The sequence below is a fragment of the Lissotriton helveticus genome, chromosome 3_1 (assembly GCF_964261635.1).
Source record: "Lissotriton helveticus chromosome 3_1, aLisHel1.1, whole genome shotgun sequence".
Lineage (NCBI taxonomy): Eukaryota > Metazoa > Chordata > Amphibia > Caudata > Salamandridae > Lissotriton > Lissotriton helveticus.
Genome location: NC_136061.1, coordinates 45,415,838 through 45,439,115, shown reverse-complemented (window position 1 = coordinate 45,439,115; position 23,278 = coordinate 45,415,838). Strand labels below are relative to the sequence as shown.

The 23,278-nt window shown below is 48.2% G+C and overlaps 2 long non-coding RNA genes across 2 annotated transcripts; both read left to right on the top strand.

Annotated features, from left to right (window-relative positions):
• Positions 1-3,471: 3,471 nt before the first annotated feature.
• LOC144824389 (uncharacterized) lies at positions 3,472-4,149 on the top strand. The gene is made up of 3 exons (XR_013608925.1): positions 3,472-3,530; positions 3,919-4,011; positions 4,099-4,149. It is a non-coding gene; the product is annotated as an uncharacterized LOC144824389 (long non-coding RNA).
• A 5-nt stretch (positions 4,150-4,154) lies between these two features.
• LOC144824388 (uncharacterized) lies at positions 4,155-4,801 on the top strand. The gene is made up of 3 exons (XR_013608924.1): positions 4,155-4,220; positions 4,315-4,415; positions 4,648-4,801. It is a non-coding gene; the product is annotated as an uncharacterized LOC144824388 (long non-coding RNA).
• Positions 4,802-23,278: the final 18,477 nt, after the last annotated feature.

Here is a 23,278-nt window from a genome sequence, read left to right as displayed (position 1 = left end):
CCGAGATAGTCTACCCATACACCCAAAAAGACTTCTTCGACCGCCCTAGGGATAACTACTCTAACAGGAACCAATGGCAACAACCTAGGCATAGATATCCCAAGAAAAGGGTGACATTTACAGATTCATCTTACACAAGTACAGATTCTGAAAATGAAAACCCGCATGATAAGAATAAATCAGGAGAATCAACCTCAACACCTAACAGAGACTCACTATCTTTTTTAGGACAGAGAGGCAGAGGGAATCCACAACATCACCAAAACCAGTCACGAGGCAATGGGAGGGGCAAGTTTTTCCCTCAACCTCAACAGCAGAGGAGGTATTATACAAGGAGCCAACCCAAGTGGGACTAGATCATAAAGCTGCGATCATAAATCTCTCGGAATTTTCCTTAAATAAAATAGAAACAGATGTTCTAGAAAAAGGGCTGGGATTTGCCATTAGTGCTAGAGTTGACAAATATAACCTAGAACGAGACCTACAGGGATTTTTTAGAAAAATCCGCCTCCAGGACTACTTTAGAGATAAACCCCCTAAAGAGGGCCCCACAAATAAATCGGGCTTAAAGCCAAAATCAGAATGGACCCCTAACATAAATATGGTGCACAAACAAGTAGACCTTTTTGAAAAAGTTGTAGAGAGCAATATTTCTAACCTCTTAAGTCACCCTGTGGCAGGTCACAATAATTTAAACTTTGCTGAAAGATCAGCACTTACAAATCTAGAAAATAATAAGAATATAACTATTAAACCAGGAGATAAAGGGGGCAGCATTGTCCTGATGAAAACAGATGATTATAATAATAGGATGATGGGCCTTCTAAATAATACTGAACACTACTGTTCATCCTCCAGACAAGAATGGAATGCGTTAATTGTAAAAGTTAATAACTTACTGGATTTCGCCAAGGAAGACGGAGTTATCTGTCCTGACGAATATAGGTTTTTAAAAAATGAGGCCCCTGTTATTCCAGCACTCTATGGACTTCCTAAAGTCCATAAGAGCCTATCCAATCCACCCATGCGCCCCATTGTCTCGAGCATTAACTCTGTGACTGAGCCACTGAGTAAATACATTGACAAATTCCTTCAACCCATGGTAACGAGTCAAAAAGCATATATCAAGGATACCACCTGCATGATCGACAAAATTGAAGGGTTAGTATATGATGTAAATAACCAGTGGTTAGTCACCTTAGACATAGAGGCCCTCTACACTAATATCCCGCAGGATGATACCATCAGAATGTTAGAGGGTCTCTTACAAACAGGATATGAAGATCTTAGCAATCACGCAACATTCATTTTGGAATGTGCTGAAATAATTTTAAAAAATAATATTTTTTTATTCAAAAATGATTTTTATAAACAAATCAAAGGGACCAGCATGGGGGCTACCTGTGCCCCAAGCCTGGCATGCCTATATGTAGCGGCCTTTGAGGACCAACATATTTTTAATGAGATGGCACCATTTAGCGAGAATGTAACATGTTGGTCGAGGTATATTGACGATATTTTTTTTATTTGGACCGGCGATCTTGAAACTCTTACTGAGTTCATTGCTTGGCTAAATTTAGGCGATAATAATCTTCGCTTTACCTCTAATTATAATAAGGAAAGCATAGAATTCCTGGATATCAAAATCCGTGTGGAGAATGCAACTTTAGGTGTCGATCTTTACACCAAACCCACGGATAGAAATACTTTACTTCATTACGAAAGCAACCATCCAAGATGCCAAAAGGATAACATACCATTCGGCCAATTTTTAAGAATTAGGCGTAACTGCACCAATATAACTGATTTTAACAAACATGCCGATGCCTTGTCAGAGAAATTAAAAATTCGAGGCTATCCCAAAAGTCTAATTAGAAAAGCCTATAAACGGGCCAAATATTATAACAGGGATACTCTGTTCGATAAGGATAAACAAGGAAATGACAAGAATCAGGACAAATTAATTTTCGTTACAAACTACAGTGCAGCAAGTAACAAGATTAAAAACATCATTAACCGTAACTGGGCATTGCTCAATGACAGGCAAGAAATGAACATCCCTAAACCTATGTTTAGCTTTCGACGGAACAAAACTATAAAAAATTGCTTAGTCCATACCTTTCAAGATGATATCAAGGGCAGTCAGGGAACTATTGATAGGAACCCTTTGCCCACCGGGAACTTTTGCTGCAACATGTGCACAAATTGCCAAGCAATGATGAAGGGTAACAGCATCACCCACAATGGGATTGATCATAAAATCAAAAGTTTTATCAATTGTAGAACCAAAAATTTGGTATACATGATAAAATGTCCATGCGATAAGGCATACATAGGAGAGACAGCGAGAGAAGTAAAGGTGAGGATAACAGAACACAAATCTGCAATCCGAACCAAAAAACTGACTGCTCCCCTGGTGGAACATTGGATTAAACATGATCATAAAATAGAAGATTTAAAATGGGGAGGAGTAGAAGCCATCTCCCATAATTTTAGGGGGGGCAACGAGAATATCAAAAGAAAGAAAAGAGAACAGTTCTACATGTCCCTTTTTAATACTTTCAGAACAGGACTTAATAACAGAGAGGAGTGGGAAAGACTAATCCTGTAGATAAATGGAAATCCTGAAAGTAAAAATGGGAATTTAGTGTAACCTGTATGATAAGTTCCTTCTTGAATATCATTTACCCTGAACTCCCATCTGCAAGAATATTATGAACTGGCTGTATCAATGATTATATAATGTTTGAATATGTTCAAGTATTGTCATTGTAATATATAAGAAAAGTTATGCATGATCGTGTCTGTTTGCAAATACGCTTTTAGTATATACATCCACAAATTATTGGCGTGTTTGCTCCAAATTTGGTGTCTGATAGTCTTATTACGACGGGGAAACACAGTGAACATCTAACCCCGCGAGCCGGCATTTTTTTTAAAGATAGTTTATGTCCATGGAGCCAGAGTAGACAACACTGTATTACTATTAATAGTGCAAAGTAATTTCTCGAACAATATAGGAAGGTCTGTTCCGCAGATAGGATAATGTGTTCCCATACCAAAATGGCCGCCACATAAAGTCGTTCGTGATTACAGTAGACCGGGTATTCTATAATATATAACCAGCACATAGAAAAAAGGCCTAATAGGTCTTTGAGATGTATAGTATTGTAAAGATCACGAATATTAACTATTCTTAACATTACTTTAACTAGAGCCGCCATGAACGATCAGAGCTGTAATTCTTCCGGTACCACAGCCCTGGGTCGTGGCTTAAAGAATTAATATCAAAGGAAACAGATTGCACTTATAATCTGAATTAAACCCGAACGAGTGCAATATGTGGTAAATTATGTTACACAAAATAATTGTATCTTTGAAAGCCCGCATAGTAATTGAATATAATCACTTCCGGGTTAGTCCGGTCCGGAACCGAATATAAGTGCTTTGTAAGGTACCGGTTCATTCCTTTCGACTGATGCGAAGGAGGAGGACACGGAGGAACAGGGAGGCCGACCTGAATAATTAAGGTATGTGTACAGACGAGCCCCTAGATACTTGTATTTAGATATAAAGTAGGTGGCAGCCCGTTGTATGATAATCATACAAGATGGAAAATTATGCCATCTTTACGATTTAAATTTAGCGTTGTGTAATCACGACAGTGAGAGTAATACAACCTGGGATCTAGGACAGTCCGCCCAAACAGAACGCTGACTATACAAAATGAGCGTCATGTTTTAAGCTAAAACATACTATTGAGATTACATAGTGGTCATAATGCCTTTACCAATTTAAATATATTAGCGGGATGCAGACAACAGAAGCACAACCTACGGAGTATGGGATAGGAATATCAACTCGAGGTGTGCTCTAAAATGAGAGCTAAAAATTCCTTTTTAATGTTTATGTCTGCAGTTTACGCTTCTTCCGGGTTATACAAGAGAGAAGACCGGAACAATTGAGAATTCTCGGACAGTTCTAACCAGAATCTCTACCCGCATGTATGGGGTGAGTAATGTAATAGGGACCTTACATATATATTTGTGTGATCGTTAAAACACAGGAGTCCCCTAATTGCATTATTCTCATGTCCAGGACGAGATTTTATAGACAAAGACTCTAAGGGGATGAGCTATATCAAACACCACAAAGAGCACCCTTGATCAAATACGGTGGTTCCTCCGTGCATATCGACAATCCTCAGTCCGCAACATAAGGTAAATTAACCTGTCATTGCCGAATGAACTTAGGCAAGTGGATTATTAGTATTAATATTAAAGAGTGGCACTGTCCATTTTTTATTGCACTTAGATTTTTCGTTTATGTATGGAATATCATGAAGATTCCTTGGTGATATGACAATCAGAAAAGAGTGAGCGCAATTGAAAAGCCTCCTCAAATCAAGATAAAAGGTAGATCAGTTCTTTTTCATTCACCGCCGACAGGGCATGGGCTGAATTCACATTTGAAACCCTATATGTGTTGACTTACTGGATTATAACTAACTGAGAGGCTGGCAAAGGGGGAGCATAATAAATATGAGAAGATTAGACAATCGATGTTATATATATAAAAAATAGACAGGGTATGTAGAAAACGTAATGATAATAGACCATGATGTTAAATCTTGTTATCTGTTTATAGATAAAGAAGTCAAATGTTTGTGTCCTGAAGAAGGTGTCAAGACCAATAACACCGAAACGCCGCGTCGACTTGTTTACAATACTTTGACTGTATAAATTTTATAAGGTTGCCAATTTTTCAATGGTTTTTTATTTCTGTATATGCTGCTGCAAAAATTTTTTTAGACTGTAACCCAGTTGGGAGGTTTCCTAATAAATTGTGTACAAATTTTTAATCATTTCAGTACTAGCGTTTTTTACTTTATATGTTGTGTGAATTTGATTAGTTTCAGCCCTGTATTATTGTCTATTGTGTCCAGTGGACAATGTGCTGAGTATCAGACTAGCCCTACACCCCTGTTCAGCTCTCCTACAGCAATCCTAGCCTGCGACTATTTTAACAGGGATTTGCTTTTCTGTATGTTTGTATTTCCCCTACCCTGAAAACAATACAGGGGACCCTCCATTTTTTTGAATCCAAACTGAGGGTGACCATGACAGAGACAGACAGTACTACCACGACGCATACGCATTGGAATACATGACTGGCTTCTTCCATAACTAGGACAGCGTAGGACAGAGCATGGGACCAGTTTCTGTGGATGTTGATCAACGAGGACCCTATGTGACTGCGGATTTGTTGGGGTCTCCTCAGAACTTTTTGGTGGACACGGGTGCTATGAAAAGTTCTGTAGCACGTTCTCAGGTCTCAGGGGCAGCTCTGTCTGGCAGGAATAATGTTTCCGTTGGGTTCTCAGGTACTCCGGTAATTAGCCCCATTTCTAAGCCTCTTACACTTACGATTGGTCCTTTCACCATTGACTCTCCTTTCCTTTTGACTTCGAATTGTGGCGAGAATTTGCTGGGTTTGGATTTGTTGAATTCCACCATTTACTGTTCTCCGAACGGTGTGTACGTCACTTTGGGTCCTACTGTCGCGCGTGCGCAACAGTGCTTCTCAAAAGACAAGCCTCTTCCAGCTGAGTTTGTGGGGATTCCGGAGACTTTGTGGGCCAGTGGTGATACTGATCTGGGTAAGGTGGATATTGCCCCCGTGTCCATCAAGGTTAAGGTGGGAGCCCGATTGCCCCGAATACTGCAGTATAAAATATCTAGGGATGGTGAAAAGGCTTTGCTACAAATAATACAGGATTTGATACGGTCAGGTGTAGTGGAGGAGACGGCCTCTAATATTTGTAATAGCCCCATTCTCCCGATTCTTAAAAGACCCTCTGCTGATGGAGGTGATGGTGCACCTGATGTTTATCGTTTCGTGATTGATTTACGCCACATTAATAAGGTGGTTGAACCCCAATATCCAATGGTCTCTGACATTACAACGATTTTGACAATGATCCCTCCCACTGCCAGGTATTTCTCTGTTTTGGATTTGAAAAATGCTTTCTTTAGTATCCCGGTACACACTGACAGCCGTCATCTTTTCGGATTCTCATTGGCTGGCCGCAGCTTCAGATATTGTAGAATTCCTCAAGGCTACACCGAGAGCCCCGGCATTTATAGTCAGGCTTTGAAGGCTCAATATGGATGATTTGGAACTTCCCAAGGGCAATGTTTTATTGCAATATGTAGATGATCTTTTAATAGCATCTGACACCGAAGATGGGTGTCGAGATGCCACGGTTAAATTGTTGCACCATTTGGCTCGCAATGGACACAAAGTGTCCCTTTCTAAATTTCAATACTGTTGACAGGAGGTTACCTACTTAGGTCATCTCCTATCGAAGGAGGGGAGGAGGTTGACACAGGAGCACATCAAGGCGATAACTAACATGGCTGTACCTAACACGCAGCGAGAGGTGCGCGCGTTTTTGGGCATAACCTCGTATTGTCGCCAGTGGATACCCAATTATGCCTTACTAACCAAACCCCTTCTGTATCTGACTACTAAGGAGGTGCGCGAACCCCTACCCTGGACTCCAGCATTTCAAGAAGCTTTTGAGTCACTAAAAACTGCTTTGTGTTCTGCACCTGTTTTGGGAACTCCTGATTACCAGAAGCCTTTTGTGCTTTATGTACATGAGGCAGAAGGTTGCGCGTTGTCTGTCCTAACTCAATGTTTTGGAGGGAAACAGAGTCCTTGTGCTTATTTTTCTGCTATGCTTGACAATGTGGCGAGAGCGTTGCCGAGCTGTCTAAGGGCTACAGCGGCTGCTGCGGTCTCAATTAGACAATCGGCGGGGCTCGTGCTGGGTTCTGATCTCACAGTAATGGTACCGCATGCTGTGGACATTTTATTGAACAGAACGCAGACGCAGCCTTTAACTAGTGCTCGTCTTACTGGTTATGAGGTCACATTATTCACACCCCATGTTACGATTAAAAGATGTGCCACATTGAACCCGGCCACGTTGCTACCCATCCCTTCAGATGAAAAGGACGATGAAGTCCATGATTGTTTGTTTCGGACAGAGGAGGAGACGAAGGGAAGGATAGATTTAATGGACACCCCCCTAAATGATCCCGACGGGGAGCTGTATGTTGACAGTTCCTGTTTTAAACTTGTGGATGGTACCTCAACTGCAGCATACGCAGTCACAACATTGAAAACAGTGGTGGAGACTTCTAGGGTCCCGTACCACTCAGCCCAAGCTGCAGAAATAATAGCATTGATGCGAGCGTGTGAATTGAGTGAAGGACTGGACGTGAATATTTATACTGACAGCCAATACGCCTTCGGCGTGGCTCATAGCTAGAGAGGGTTTTTGACATCACACGGACAAAGGATCCAGATAGGTCCGTTGATATTACGACTATTGACAGCATTGACGCTTCCCAGACGACTGGCTGTGATCAAATGTAGTGCACACAAAGCGGTGGTGGATGATGTAGGACGGGGCAATGCAATTGCAGATCAGACAGCTAAGGAGACAGCTAGGACAAAACTCCCACGAATGTTTGTGGCAGGACCAGCTAGGTGGGTACCGGACGTTGACATGTTCATGAATACTGTACAAAGTGTGCGGAACATACAAGAAAAAGCGACTGAGGATGAGTTGAGGACATGGAAGGATGGTGGGGGACGGTTGGACTCGGATGAGTGTTGGACGGATGTGTCAGACAAAAGACGATGGTTACTCCCGGACGCATATGTTCTCCCAGTGGTGACAATGGCTCATGGGCCAGCTCATATTAGTGCGAATGGAATATGTAAATTACTAGACCCAGTGTGGAGTAATAAGAACATTTCCAAGGTGGCAACCCATTTAGTGCAGCAGTGCATGGTTTGATTAAGACATAATCCTGGAAAGGGAACACCTGTTCCGGTTGGCAATTTTGCTCCTCCTTCATTTCCTTTTGAAGTGATCCAAATGGATTATATTGAAATGGAGAGAGTCAATAACCTCAAGTACATCCTGGTGGTGGTATGCTCCTTTAGTAGGTGGGTGGAGGCTTTCCCAACTAAGGATTGTACGGCTTTCTCTACAGCTAAGATGTTGATAAAGGAATATTTCTCCTGCTACGGATTGCCCCGGGTGATCTGGAGTGATAACGGCACATCTTTTAATGCCGAATTGATGAAACACATATGTAAGGGACTACAGATATCACAGAAATTTCATGCAGCACGACACCCCCAGGCGGCGGGTTTGGTAGAGAGGTTCAATGGGACTCTGAAGTTAAAGATGGCCAAGATACAAGAGAGTACAGGGTTACGTTGGCCAGATGCACTCCCCCTGGCTTTGCTTTCCACTAGAGTGACAGTCAATTCGAAGACAGGTGTCTCACCCCACAAGGTCATTTTCGGCCGTCCGGCCAACGTGTGGGGTGTCCCTAGACCTAAATGTTTCTCGGAAATAGAATACCCTTTGTTGATAGATTACCTGTATGCTTTGACTAAAGATCTCCGTTCTGTTCATCAGCAGGTAGCAGACACCCTGAAGCCGCGGCCGGAGGGGAAAGGACACACTATACAACCCGGGGACTGGGTTGTCGTCAAGAAGTACCAGCGGAAGTCCTGCTTGGATCCAAGGTGGTCGGAGCCGAGGCAAGTTCTCACCACCCGCACCGCACTACGGATCCAGGGCCGCAAGGCGTGGACACATGCGTCCCACGTGAAGCACGTCCCACTGCCACTGCCATATGACGAATGGGTGAGAAACGGCGTCGCTGATGACGAATGTGAAGTAGTTCCTCGGTACATACCCTTCTCGGATGCTTTGTTGAGAGGTGAGGAGCCGGATCAAAGAGAGGAGAGGCCGGCTCTGATTGCAAGTGGTGAGGCCTCTCCTGAACACAGTGAGCAAACATCAGCGGATAAGTCCCCTGCCATTGAGCCCCCCATTCTGTTCACAGATCCAGAGGTGCGAGGGAGCACTCGTTATAATCTGCGGCCCAGGAATGGAAGGAAGAAGAACTGAGCACTGGAACAAGGGCTGAGAGAGGGGCTTAGAAGATAACTGTGCTGAAGAATAGTTAAGTGTTAGGGATGGACTGCTGGTAAGAGCCCTGGTGCACTGTCGAGACATTGTCAGATGGGACACTAGGTTTGCGCCTGGGCGCGGATTAAGTGCTCCTGAGTTGCAAAAGCTGTGCGACTCCGTTGTGGGATTAGGGAATGAACAATAGAAGCCTGCCTGTGAGGCTTTAACGAACACAGGGAGAAGATCCCTTCTGAGGGTGAAGAATCCCCCTGGCCGGCTTCGGTGTGACTGTGACTGTTTGATTACTTTTTTAGGTCTCGCGACCTGTCAATGCGCATGCGCATTGAGCAGAGCGAGACTATAGGGGCTTAAATAAGCTTTACCTAGACTGGCGATTGACTGGCGATTTGATGCTGTGCCCGTGCGCTTTTAGGTCAATGCGCAAGCGCATTGACCTAAAATGCGCGTGCACATCATCAAATCGCCAGTCAATCACCAGCAGCACTCCTCCCACACCTTTGAAGTGAAGCTTAGCTTCACTTCAAAAGCCCCGGCTGCTTCACACCCTCATGCCGCTCTCCCCGCTCCGCCCCTCCCCTGCCCGCCGTGTCGCATTTCTCCTCCCCCCTCCCCTTCTCTGCCTTCCCTCCGTCTTGTTTTTTTTTACCCGCTCCGTAGTAGGACATTTTTTCCAGTGTTTACATTTTTTAATCACTGCTTCATAGGAACATTCACGCGACCGCAGAAAACAAGCTACCAGATTGTCCATTTCACAATTCTCCTGCGGTGCCTTTAAGATTCATTTTCCTTTCTCTCGGTGCATGCTGCTATGGATACTTAAACCTGCCAAGGCAAGTCTGTACCTTTAAATATCTCTTACTCGCACTCCCCTCCCCTACTTGCCGCTTCTTCCTGCGCACAGAGCTATTTCCTGAAAGCTGCTTTCATCTGAATATGCATGCCATTATTAATGTATTCAATGTGTGCGCAGGATACTACAGGGTTGCAAATCGGGCATAAACATCAAACCAGGTCACCTAAAAGCAAATGCGTTCAGCGCGCTATTTGAAGAGCACCCACTGACGAAAGAACCCACATAAGGCTTTTCGTGTTGTTCCTTTAAACTCTGCTATGCCCTCTGAGGACAAGATGTGCGTTGGGAGCCTCTATGCGTTAAAGGTTAAGGACAGAGAAAAGGAAAGACAGACAACGTGCTCTCAGGCGCACAGCCGTGTAATATTAACCTCCTAACCACCATATTGATGCGCCGTTTCAGCAGCGACCAGGCTCTGTCCTCGGCGGACCACAAAGGCGACAATAATGCGAGCCCCAGAACCCGTCTGCCAATGGACCGAAAGTGACATGCTGGCAGTCAATTTGAACTGACAGCACATAGGCATCCCTCCGCGCCTTGCCTTCTCAAACCCTTTGTATTCAAAGAAACAAGCACTCACCTAGCAGCTTCCAGGAGTTCGTCCTTCTTGTATTCACCTAGGTCATGGGTACTCACAAACTTTCTCTCGGGGGCCAAATTTACAGTGTGGTTTGTGGCCGAGGGCCACACCGGTGGAGGCGGGGTCAGTGGGGGAGGGGGAAGGGGCTAGAAAGAAAAAAACTGTGACCATGAAGTTGAACCCAGGCCCCTGCAGCGGGTGCGTTCATCCACTGAGCCAACAGACCAGCATACACACACATCTCTCTTTCTCCCTCTCTCTCCCTCCCTCTGTCTGTCTGTCTCCCTCCCTCTGTCTGTCTGTCTCCCTCCCTCTGTCTGTCTGTCTCCCTCCCTCTGTCTGTCTCTGTCTATGTTGTCTCCCTCTGTCTGTCTCCCTCTGTCTCCCTCCCTCTCTCCCTCTGCCCCCCTCCCTCCCTCCCTCCTTCCCTCTGTCTGTCTCCCTCTCTCCCTCTGCCTGTCTCTATCGCTGTCTCTATTGCTGTCTGTCTCTATTGCTGTCTGTCTCTATCGCTGTCTGTCCCTGTCTCTATCTGTCTCTGCCTCTATCTGTCTCTATATGTATTTATCTGTCTCTATCTCTATCTGTCTCACCTCACCCGGCTCTCACTCCCTGCTGCCCTCCACCTCCCTCACCTGGGCTCTCACTCCCTGCTCTGCCCTCCACCTCCCTCACCCGGGCTCTCACTCCCTGCTGCCCTCCACCTCCCTCACCCGGGCTCTCACTCCCTGCTGCCCTCCACCTCCCTCACCCGGGCTCTCACTCCCTGCTGCCCTCCACCTCCCTCACCCGGGCTCTCACTCCCTGCTGCCCTCCACCTCCCTCACCCGGCTCTCACTCCCTGCTCTGCCCTCCACCTCCCTCACCCGGGCTCTCACTCCCTGCTCTGCCCTCCACCTCCCTCACCCGGGCTCTCACTCCCTGCTGCCCTCCACCTCCCTCACCCGGGCTCTCACTCCCTGCTGCCCTCCACCTCCCTCACCCGGGCTCTCACTCCCTGCTGCCCTCCACCTCCCTCACCCGGGCTCTCACTCCCTGCTCTGCCCTCCACCTCCCTCACCCGGGCTCTCACTCCCTGCTGCCCTCCACCTCCCTCACCCGGGCTCTCACTCCCTGCTGCCCTCCACCTCCCTCACCCGGGCTCTCACTCCCTGCTCTGCCCTCCACCTCCCTCACCCGGGCTCTCACTCCCTGCTCTGCCCTCCACCTCCCTCACCCGGGCTCTCACTCCCTGCTCTGCCCTCCACCTCCCTCACCCGGGCTCTCACTCCCTGCTCTGCCCTCCACCTCCCTCACCCGGGCTCTCACTCCCTGCTCTGCCCTCCACCTCCCTCACCCGGGCTCTCACTCCCTGCTCTGCCCTCCACCTCCCTCACCCGGGCTCTCACTCCCTGCTGCCCTCCACCTCCCTCACCCGGGCTCTCACTCCCTGCTGCCCTCCACCTCCCTCACCCGGGCTCTCACTCCCTGCTGCCCTCCACCTCCCTCACCCGGGTTCTCACTCGCTGATCTGCCCTCCACCTCCCTCACCCGGGCTCTCACTCCCTGCTCTGCCCTCCACCTCCCTCACCCGGGCTCTCACTCCCTGCTCTGCCCTCCACCTCCCTCACCCGGGCTCTCACTCCCTTCTGCCCTCCACCTCCCTCACCCGGGCTCTCACTCCCTTCTGCCCTCCACCTCCCTCACCCGGGTTCTCACTCGCTGCTCTGCCCTCCACCTCCCTCACCCGGGTTCTTCCTCCCTGCTCTGCCCTCCACCTCCCTCACCCAGCTCTCACTCCCTGCTGCCCTCCACCTCCCTCACCCGGGCTCTCACTCCCTGCTCTGCCCTCCACCTCCCTCACCCGGGCTCTCACTCCCTGCTGCCCTCCACCTCCCTCACCTGGGCTCTCACTCCCTGCTCTGCCCTCCACCTCCCTCACCCGGGCTCTCACTCCCTGCTGCCCTCCACCTCCCTCACCTGGGCTCTCACTCCCTGCTGCCCTCCACCTCCCTCACCCGGGCTCTCACTCCCTGCTCTGCCCTCCACCTCCCTCACCTGGGCTCTCACTCCCTGCTCTGCCCTCCACCTCCCTCACCTGGGCTCTCACTCCCTGCTCTGCCCTCCACCTCCCTCACCCGAGCTCTCACTCCCTGCTGCCCTCCACCTCCCTCACCCAGGCTCTCACTCCCTGCTCTGCCCTCCACCTCCCTCACCCGGCTCTCACTCCCTGCTCCCCTCCACCTCCCTCACCCGGGCTCTCATTCCCTGCGCTGTCCTCCCACCTCACCCAGCTCTCAGTTCCTGCTGTCCTCTCCCCTCCCCCCTCCCACCCCCTCTCTCCCCTGTGCATCAGCCTGGCTGACCCAGCCTCCCTGGCACCCCAGTACTTCACAGGTCTTTAAACAACCATTTGTTTGTTAATGAGGCTCTGTTCACCTCTTAGCGCCCCTGCAGCTCCTCTCTTGACTGTGGCTGGAATCGCCCGGGCCCCCACAGAGCAGTGTCTCTGACTCGCACTACTGCTCCCCGAGGTGTTTACTGAAGTTAAAAAAAAAACACACACAGGTGGGATGTCTCAAGCTCCACGGGCCGCCACTGAAGGCTTGCCGGGCCGCTACTGGCCCGCGGGCCGTACTTTGAGTACCCCTGACCTAGGTGATTGCAAAATATCATGCTGTTAGCATCTGGTATTAAACGGATTAAGAAATGCAGTTGCAGACAAATATAAGAATTGAACAGGGAGCTCGAGACAGAGGAATGATAAACAAGCATTGGCATAGCCAATAGGTCTCGCCTTTGGGACCTTATAAGTGTTTAGCCATGCAACAGTTGATGTTGTTGTACCAAGTATATTGTGCTGGATAACTAAACACTTATAAGGCCCCAAAGGCGAGACCTATTGGCTATGCCAATGCTTGTTTAGTTTAGTTTTGGACTTTTAGTTAGGGAACATGTACCCCTTTGGCCGTCCCATTCCTGAGGAGGAGCAGCCTTTTGCAGCTCCTCGTAGAGCAGAACCCGACTCTCCATGGCTCGCTCTGTCACGAAAAGGAAACATTGTGGCCATTGTGATATTCATCATTGTATTTCTAATAATTCTTGGAATACTGTTTTTCCTAGATGAAGCCTATCCTGTTCATATGTTTATCCCTACCCCTTCTGCCCTTCCCGAGCACAATATGGTTACTGTTGATAATGGTGAACAATGTTTGTGAAAAGGTTACGGTGATAATGTTTTTATCAAGACTCTACATCATGCCCATGCCGTGTATAATGTGACAGATTGTTGGGTTTGTGGGTTGCTACCTTCTGCTGCCTATAAAAAGGATAGATTGCTGGCCCTCCCTTTAACTCCTGTGAATAGTTGTGTGGGATGGTACACTTTAATTGGCATGGTGAAATTCTTTCAACAACATGATTTTCTAGATCCTCGAATACCTAGTAAAGGATCTACTTTGACAATGCGAGTACGCCTTATGCCCACCTCTTCTCTTGGACAGTTGTTTACTGACGGACGTTTCGATCAGACATTTCTGGAAACATGCTCGAAGAAAGTGGGACGATTTGTGACTCCTAACGACACTGACAAAGTTAGGGAGAGTTTTCTACAGTTGAACTCTTCTCTGGCTTATAGACAACCTCCTGTGACAAATGGTAGTAGTCATTCTTTGGTGCCCCTGGCAGTTATTGGGCCCTCACCATTCTTCTGTATCCTGGGGTGGGGCCCTATAAAGGTTGCGAACAGTTCTTGCAATGTGACTGCTTCGATTCGCTTGCTCCTTAGTCCTTCTTTAGTCACTCCCCCGAATATTTACTTTGTTTGTGGAGAAAATGGATAACTGTGGTTGCCTGAGGGTTGGGGTGGAGTCTGCTATCTGGCTTATCTGCTTCCTCCTGTCTATGTAGCACCCTCAGACTATCATAAGACTCATCGTCGGTTTGCTATAATGCCTGGATAGCGTCAAAGGAGGGCACTCTAAGTTGAGGATGTAGATCAGACTGATACTTCTTTGCAGCAATGGACCGATTTTTCTAAGGGTTTACTGCCGTTCTGGGTTCCCATATTTAACAGTAGGGCTATTCGGAGACTGTCAAGGGTGATGGAGAAAGTAGTGAATACTGAGGCAAACATTGCAGCTAATATGTCTGTTGAGATGCAGGCTATGAGGTTATTTACGATTCAGAATAGGATGGTGCTTGACGTCATGCTTGCTGATAGGGGTGGAGCCTGTCGCGTCATCCGGACGTCTTGCTGTGTGTACATTCCTGACTCGGCCCCCACTGTTAACTTAGCTGTACAGAAACTTCATAGATTAGCGACTGAACTTCATCAGGACACTGGTACTTGGTCACTACAGAAATGGCTGTGGGGTGCTTTCTCCTCTTGGGGCTGGAAGATTTTGATGGGTGTTGTAGGAGTAGTGGGTATATTGCTGACTTGTTGCCTATGTGTTTATTGCCTTACCCCTTGTTGTTCCATGTATGCCAGTAATTTGCAATTTCCTAAAAGACCGACCCGCCAGTATCCTGTTTCTAATGACATGGAGCTCGATGATGTTCACTGGTTGATGCTTATTGATGATGATATTTTTGATTGATATGATTCCCCCGTCACTAGCATGATGTGTAAAGACCTTATCTTTTAGCTAATAAAGGCTACGCCCATGTTAGCCACTTAATGCTAAAAGGAGGGGCTGATAGGTTTCATTTTCTGATGCCCCGCCCACTTACACTTACATTTATGAGTTAGCATAATGTGTCTAACTAATGATATATTCATTTATGCATTTACGTTTATATTCTCCATCTCATTATTCATTTATGCGTGTGATGTTATTCAGTTTTCTTAGCTTAGCTTGTGTGCCACCATTTTGGGGTGCTTCTCTCTGCGTGCAAGTCGCACTCGCTCACCCCCCCTCCCGTAGGAATAGGAAAAACCGTGAATGCAGCAGTTTTCGTTTCTTAGCTAACTGTGACCGAAACTGATAACAAAAAAAATAATCAGTAATGTTCTCATGCGCTGGAGATGCTGAGGCCCGGCTCCGTGGCCTTGGGCAGAGATAACCAAATGTTGCTATTGCAGGTGCAGATGCCTCTTGTGTGAGGCCATTGTTCACCCTCTCCGGGGTCCAGTACTTTTCCAGTATGGACGTGTTTTACTTTGCTATACCATGTTAAAATGTATTGCTGTGATGAGATGAGTCAGTCCTCTCGGCGCACTCCTAGGGGAGAGGACAGGGCCCTCTCATATGGGAGTTTGTGGCCTAATAAAATACTTTGTTTATTCTTCTCCACTGTCCGGCTGACTTCTTACTTGGTAATTATAAGTGAGTGCGGTAAGTCACTCTGGTGGATTTTTAGCCACGCTTATCAGAGGCCTGCAAAGCCGAGAAGTGACAGTGCTCATATTCACATCCCCCAAGCTTGCTAACCGCCTCTAGTGCCCCTGCTACATGGTTATAGATCCCCGCTACCTTATCCGGGGCTTGGGCAACCTTCTCCCACCTAACTCGCCTACCTCCCGAGGTCTGTGAGATATTAGGAGGAAGTGTAGTCACAGCATCTTCTGGTTGTGAATGGTTCCCCAAAGTGTTCACTAGTTCAAGTAGAAGTAAATTGTGGTCGCTATAAACCCTAGGTACTACAGTAAACTCTTTAAGACATGCCCAAAAGCCCACATCTACAAGAATATAATCAATGGTCGTACTTTTCCCAGGCCTGTTGAAAGTACAGGCACCTGGTACATTTGGGGAAAGTCTACTATTGCAGGCCCTTAGGGAGAAAGTAACTACCATCTTATTAATGGCAAGTGCCAACGGCGTAGGGTGCTCTGCAGCATACATGGTGCACTCGGGGATGGAGGAAACTTCATCCTCGTCGAAAGTAACAGAAGGGTTCCCACTTAGTGGCTCATAATGACAATTAAAATCTGCCCCAATAATGATATGATAAGAATGGGGGAAGGAAGCTAGTAGCACCTCCAGCGCCTCCAGGGTAGATAGGGCCTTCTGGATGGGGGCTGGGCGCAAGTAAATATTTAGCACCGCCAAGACCAACCCCTCACCAAATGAGAGTATGATGCACAAGATGTCTAGGCATTTGGTGTCTATTACCTTGACTGTGCACCCAAAGTGTACCGCCACCCACATACACAGCCCTCCCGATGGTCTGCCCCTTGGCCCCTGGGATGCCGCTTCATGGTATGTTGCATAGCCAACCCTGGCAGGGGGGGACAAGAGCCAGGTCTCTTGAAAGAGGCAGAGGTCAAAGGTATCCACCAACTCCCCCCATTCGGGATTTTGAACCTTTGTCCCCAACCCCGCCACATTCCAAGATCCAATCAATGAGGGGCGAGGCGTCACTAGTTCTGTTGATGGTGTAATAGAGTGTGCAGGTCCAGGGGAAATACATGTTTGACTTTGAGGAGACTCAGCAACCCTACAGTCTCCTCCCACAGCCTTGCTATCCTCAGGGATGTGTGCCAGGAACGAAGTTTACCGGGATGGTGATAGTCAATCCACGCTACTCAGAGCCCTGTAGCGATTGCCCAAGGGAATGTTGAATTGGGGGGCACAAAAACCATAAGGGGGAATGGATTGGTGTTCACGCTGGGTCAGCCCCTGATATGTACTGTAAAAGTAACTTAGGTGGCGAGTGTTGACCGGGCCCGGGGTAGCCAGGTCACCACTCTCCAAGATTTGTTTGACCACAGCTGGGTCCCTAAAGTTGACAAGGATGCAATCCCCCTCGATCTGGTTCCCAACCAATTAACCCTGCGTACAAACATAATTTCCCCCTGACCCTGTCCCATCAGTGGTCTATACCTGTTTAGCCAGTGGATGACCCTGTTTTTCAATGCTAAATAGGTTTCCCCTTGGGCATTGTCTAGCGGTGGGACACCTGTGAGCACCACCACAAGGGGTGCTGCTTCTGGGGATAGTTGGGGACAGGGAGGGGGTTTCGATTGGTTAGCTACTTGTGATTTAGTAGGAAGGGAGGGTTGGCTGCTACCGGTTATACATTGCTGCCTCAGGGAATCCTGGGGGGGAAGAGAGGTGCCAATCGAGCCACCCGGCGCCACAGGTGGCAACTTGGTGCTCCTGGGTGGTCCGATATTAGCAGAGTTTTTAGTGGGTTTCTTAGCTACACCCCGTGTCTGAGGTTTTGGTGAAGTGACCGGGGGGATACTATGTCCCTGGCTAGCAACCGGAGCAGTTGTCTTACTGGTGCCGGGACCGGCACTCGCTTCCGAGCTCCCCGGGGTGCTAAGAGCCTGTACTTTCCCCGCACCCTTGTTGTTAATGAGGGTCGCTAGCCGGTCTATCCTGGAGGTCAGTGTCTTAAAGAGGGAGGTTATCAGCTGCTCCATATGGGCGTGGAGGTCAATAATCATGTGGGTAGCCCAAAGTGGTGGCCCTGGGGTAGTTTTAGCCAGGCCAGGATCTGGCGTCGGAACAACCATAGTAGAAGCTACTTTGTCGGCCTGTTTGCGTACAGGTTTCTGGGTCCTAGTCTTCTTATTGAGCCTTACAACTTTCCTCATCACAGGGTTGAAATCTGGGGGCTGGTCTGTGATAGGGGCACTAGCATCTAAGGCATGCTGCGCACAAGGTAATTCTGCAAAGGACATGAGAATAGAAGTACTCTCAAAGGGGTTTAATGTGGCCTCCTGCAGGTCACCTTCTACCTGGTGGGGAATAAGAGCCGGAGTTAGCGAAAAGCGCCTCTCAGTATTCTCTATGGCAGTAGAGACGACGCCTATCGTTTTTTGTAGCATTTTGTCTATGGCTGTAAGGGTAGGGAGAGGTTGGGTGGAAGCAGCTAGCTGGCTTGTCACGGGGCGTGAAGTGGTGCTAGGAGTGATTTTCCCCATGTTAGTCTTAGTTAGTTAAATACAAAAAGACAGGAAGGTGAACAATGCTATGCTTAAGAATAAATGCACATTGCATCGGTCTAGATAAAAGATAATAACAGGTGTGGTCCCTAGCCGTTCGACATCGGTCAATAGGGACAAGCTATGGCTGATAAAGGGGTGCTAAAATGCCCCAATAGCATTAAAACAAGAATATAAAACCAATGGAGAAAATCAAAGCATTTGAGTTGCAAATAATTAGAGAAGATGTCTCAAAATGTCAGGGGGGTGGCCCAGCCCTGCCTCGTTCTGCCCCGGACAGCCACAGACGGCCCGCCCTTTGCTCGGGCTTCTCCCGCACGCTCCCGCGCAGCGGGTCTGAGTGCTGGTTAAATATCGTCTGGTGGTAGGCGAGGCAGGGCACACTCGCAGCTTCAGGTGTATGCACCTAGAGGCTCATGGAACATGGAGTCCGTCGTAGGTGTGAGCGGAGCCAGCCCCCGATAACAGTCCCAGGGGCACATAGCAAAAAGCACAGAGTCACCAAGCAGCCCCCGATGGGACGCGCTGATCCCGCTTGCGCTGCGGCACTCCAAGCATTGTGATGGCAAATATGTGGGGGGGGGTTTTGTTGCACGGGGGTGCAAAGAGTTAACACCTGGGCTGTGAAGTGCATGCTTTTCACCATAACTGTATTTACACAGTGCATAGTACCCCCGGGGAGGTGTTGAAGGGACAGGTATGCTAAAAAATGCATTATTTATGGTCTTATATTACTCAAATCTACATTTTGGATGCTCCATTTTATCCTAAAACTATATGCACAGTTGTTAGCAGTCTATAGTATAATGTGTATAATGCAAGTATAGAATAACGATTTACACATTCATTGTGCTTTCTATCACAGGCTGTGACCTCATAAAACTAAAAATGCACGTCACTATTCTCCACTGCACCAACCAAATTTAATTCTGTGTCTATTTGCTTACACACAGACCTCTGCAGTGCATTAAATAATAGAGGTTTCATAATGTACTACAGTGTATTTCCCACTGAGTAAATTTATTTTTCATTTAAGCTGCCTACTATTTCATATGTAGCTACCTGATGGTGAAAGACCTAAAAAAAAAAAAAATATTTTGGGGCTGATTAATGAGAGGCTTGCGCTGCCGGAGCGTCACTTTTTTTGAAGCTTTAGTGACACAAGAATCTCAATCAAAGAGATCCTGCAAAATTAAGAGTCTGGGCATCTGGCTCGATAATTCTCTTAATTTTAATGCACAAGCCTCTAAACTATCAGCAATGTGCTTTGGACTGCTCAGACAACTTCGGAAGATCTTTCCTGTGCTACCTTTCGAGGCTAGGAAAATAATGATACAGGGACTTATCCTCTCCAGATTAGATTTTGGAAATGCACTATATTTGGGTGCCCCACAGTCTACTCTGAATATGTTGCAGATCGTGCAGAACTGTGCAGCTCGCACACTGCTTCAAATTCCCCGCCGTATTTCGTTCAAAGCGGGTATGAAGAGTCTCCACTGGCTACCAATCTGCCGAAGAATTTAATTTAAGGCCCTATGCACCATCCACCGAGCATTTCGAGAAACAGGTCCATCTATCAATCGTTCCCTGGCGACTCCATACCGTCCTGCAAGACAACTTAGATCATCGACGCAGTCCTTGTTGACGGTGCCTAAGATTAAAAAGTCTAGATGTGGAGGCCGTGCCTTTTCGTACAATGCACCCAGGTTGTGGAACTCCCTGCCTTTTCGTCTACGTATGGAATCGAATCTATCGATTTTCCGTAAGCACTTAAAAACTCTGCTTTTTTCACATCCGGATTAGGAAGGCGGTCTATCCTCATAGCTCTTGTTATCTGCTAGCGCTATGACGCCTCCGGGTAACTACCGCGCTTTATAAATCGTCTTTCCATTCCAATCATATCTATGAGGCGACGCAGAGTCACCCTGGGTGGCCTTGAATGGCCTCATAGCTATGGAGTAAGTCAGCAGCGCAAGTCTCGGCGGTACTTTACTCTGCGTCAAGGAGGCGTTCCATGGGCATTGCGGTGGGTGTTCCCATGGAGTTTGACGCTACCCCAGATTTGAAAACCATATAAACCCTACTTCATAAATAAGGTGCATTCCTGCCCTTACACATTGGCGTAGGGCAGCACAGCTAGAAGACTTGGGGCGCTTCCCTATGCCAATTCCTCATAAACGAGGCTCTTTGTTTTAGCAACACCTTTGACCACGCCCCCACGCTCACTGACCTTTGGTTTGATAAACAATGTACAAATGATTTGCTACGGGAATTGGGGGTGTTTATGGTTGGCGATAGTTGGCAATGATGAGGAGGACCAAGTTCTAGAAATTTTTGTCTGGAGGGGGTCCTTATGCATATATTTTTTTAAAGGTGGGTCTCTGCATCAAAATGTTTGAAGACCTCTGGTATAATGCGTATGTTACGTAAAGAGCTCTGACACCCTGCATTGGGTTGCATAGTGCTATAAAAGAAATAAAATCGTGCTACTGAAATTATTATTTGTGTAAATACTAGGACAGACGAACTCATCTGACATTCTTACAGTGCATACATCTATTATATACAGGGACTGAACAAAGGCAAAAGCTGCTTCTCTGAACCCGTTGGCCGCGGCCGCGATTTCGCGACACTTCCTCAAAAACAGCACTACGGAGGTAGTGCTTGCGACGTCCAACGGCCGACAGCGGCACTTAAGGGGTTAAGTACCAGTGAAGAGATAAACAAGCTGTGTGCCTTTTTTTCCCCTCCATGGCATTTACATTTAAGTGTGAGGGTCCAGGCCGCCTCCAGTCAGGATGTTCAAACAAAAGGAGGCCTGATGGCCCCTTAACCTCGGCCGAGCTGGAGGTGAAAAAAGGCCCCCTCGCTGCCTGCACGTTGCTGATGTGAATGGAAAGCAGGCAACATGCAGCAGGCGCTGCTGAACGTGTCCAGGTGTCTGAAAATGACACCAGGACAATGTTCAGCATATTTCCTTGGGGCCCAACATCTTGGCAGTATGGACGCTGTGTACCTGTGTGTACTCGCGACTTGTCCTCTGATCATAGCTTTCGACAGTGTCATTTAAAAGACAGGCTCGCGCCATTAAATGTGAGGGCTGATGCCTGGTAGGGACCTTGGTGAGCAGCGTGATTGAGAAAATGTATTTGGAAGAAATGAGTTTTAAGGCTCGTTTGGAAATCCAGAGAGTGTCCCCGGCATTTGTGTGACGAGAAGTCCCAGCCCAACTCCACATCCGTGCTGATCCATGACATGTATGTGTCATGGACACTCTGCCTTCCTTGCTCATCCCCCTACTGCACAACCCTGCGGTGTCTGTGAGAGGAACACTCAGCCCTTCCCCACTGCCCCACCCTCACTACCCCATACACTGCACAAACCTGGCCAATGAGTGAAGGGAACACTCAGCCTTCCATGCTCACCCCCCCTGCTGCACAACCCCGGTCATGTGTGTGAAGGGAACATTCGTCCATTCTCCCCTGCCCCACCCTCACTACCACTAGACTGATCAACCCCAGTCATGTGTGTGAAGGGAACACTCAGCCCTTCACTACAGCACCTCCCTCACTACCCCTAGACTGCACAAACCTGGCCAATGAGTGAAGGGAACACCCATCCCTTCCCCACTGCCCCTCCCTCACTACCCGTACACTACCCAACCCAGTCATGTGTGTGAAGGGAACACTCAGCCCTTCCTCACAGCCTCTCCCTCACTACCCCTAAACTGCATAACCCCAGTCATGTGTGTGAAGGGAAAACTCAGCCCTTCCCCACAGCCCCACCCTCACTACCCGTACACTGCACAACCGCAGTCATGTGTGTTTTTTTTGCTGCTCCGTGGCAGCGGCGGGAGGCTGTCAGACCATGGCGCCGTACCACTGGAAGCTGCTGGCTGGTTGACCCAGGGGCACTGGAGGAGGATGCAGCTGTTGCCGAATCCTCCTCCTCATGCTCCCGAGCCACCAGCCGCCGATATTTGGCTGTCATGTGTGTGAAGGGAACACTCAGCCTTCCCCACAGCCCCACCCTCACTACCCCTAGACTGCACAACCGCAGTCATGTGTGTGAAGGGAACACTCAGCCCTTCCCCGCAGCCCCACCCACCCTACCCCTAAACTGCACAACTGCAGTCATGTGTGTAAAAGGAACACTCAGCACTTCCCCGCAGCCCCACCCACCCTACCCCTAAACTGCACAACTGCAGTCATGTGTGTAAAAGGAACACTCAGCACTTCCCCGCAGCCCCACCCACACTACCCCTAAACTGCACAACCGCAGTCATATGTGTGAAAGGAACACTCAGCCTTCCCCACAGCCCCACCCACACTACCCCTAAACTGCACAACCCTGTCATGTGTGTGAAGGGAACACTCAGCCCTTCCCCACAGCCCCACCCTCACTACCCGTACACTGCACAACCCCGGCCATATGTGTGAATGGAACACTGAGCCCTTCCCCACAGCCCCACCCTCACTACCCGTACACTGCCCAAACCTGGCCAATGAGTTAAGGGCACACCCATCCCTTCCCCACTGCCCCTCCCTCACTACCCGTACACTACCCAACCCCAGTCATGTTTGTGAAGGGAACACTCAGCCCTTCCCCACAGATCTCCCTCACTACCCCTAGACTGCACAACCCCTGTCATGTGTGTGAAGGGAACACTCAGCCCTTCCCTACAGCACCTCCCTCACTACCCCTAGACTGCACAACCCCAGTCATGTGTGTGAAGGGAACACTCAGCTCTTCCCCGCAGCCCCACCCACACTACCCCTAAACTGCACAACCGCAGTCATATGTGTGAAAGGAACACTCAGCTCTTCCTCACAGCCTCTCCCTCACTACCCCTAGACTGCACAACCCCTGTCATGTGTGTGAAGGGAACACTCAGCCTTCCCCACAGCCCCACCCTCACTAGCCCTAGACTGTACAACCCCT